The 371-nt window shown below is 56.1% G+C and overlaps 1 protein-coding gene across 1 annotated transcript in view; it reads left to right on the top strand.

Annotated features, from left to right (window-relative positions):
* Nucleotides 1-371, top strand: part of LOC113202159 (acetylcholine receptor subunit alpha-L1-like) — a 14,152-nt gene that overhangs the window by 11,922 nt on the left and 1,859 nt on the right. The window lies entirely within an intron of this gene.

Raw genomic sequence — 371 nt, 5'->3', positions numbered from 1 at the left:
AGATCAAGACCCGTAAAGAACGGCCGAGTTCTGAACTGTCAGCTGACAAGTCGAACCGACAGCCGAGCGGCGAGAGCGCTGGGGCGTGGTGCGCAAGACACCGCCGGTCCTGGGTTCGAGCTCCGGTCGGAGCGAACAGTTTGATTTTTTTTTTTAATGGGATGGCTAAGCAGGCGGTCAAGTCCACCTTCCATGTCGGGTGGTCTTTTGTCCTTACCCTTGGTCCCCGCGCCGCAAACTACTGAATGGGAAAAAATGAGTCTCGGTCAGTATTCGAACCCACCCGCGTCCCGGGCGCGCGCTCCAATAACTGAGCCAATGACGCTTAGGTGAAGATGGATCTTATCTTCGCTGTGGCTCACACCCCGAAA

This window comes from Frankliniella occidentalis, unplaced genomic scaffold (assembly GCF_000697945.3).
Source record: "Frankliniella occidentalis isolate FOCC.00 unplaced genomic scaffold, Focc_3.1 Scaffold4, whole genome shotgun sequence".
NCBI lineage: Eukaryota > Metazoa > Arthropoda > Insecta > Thysanoptera > Thripidae > Frankliniella > Frankliniella occidentalis.
The sequence above is the reverse complement of the archived record's forward strand: the minus strand, read 5'-3'. Positions and strand labels throughout refer to the sequence as shown.